Source organism: Tarenaya hassleriana, unplaced genomic scaffold (genome assembly GCF_000463585.1).
Source record: "Tarenaya hassleriana unplaced genomic scaffold, ASM46358v1 Cleome23, whole genome shotgun sequence".
In the NCBI taxonomy this organism is placed as follows: Eukaryota; Viridiplantae; Streptophyta; class Magnoliopsida; order Brassicales; family Cleomaceae; genus Tarenaya; species Tarenaya hassleriana.
In genome coordinates, this window is record NW_010965625.1 from 1,224,432 (window position 1) to 1,224,638 (window position 207).

Here is a 207-nt window from a genome sequence, read left to right on the forward strand (position 1 = left end):
ACAGATTCTACTACAGAAACTGAGTATATTGCAGCGTCGGACGCAACAAAGGAAGTTGTTTGGATCAGAAAGTTTGTTGGCGACTTGGGTGTCATTCCGAGTGCTGATAGCCCCATTGCTCTGTTATGATATCCGTGTGTCATTATGAATGATACTAAATGATAACTCCTAATTCTCTCTATATTTCCTGGACGTTTTTATAGGATT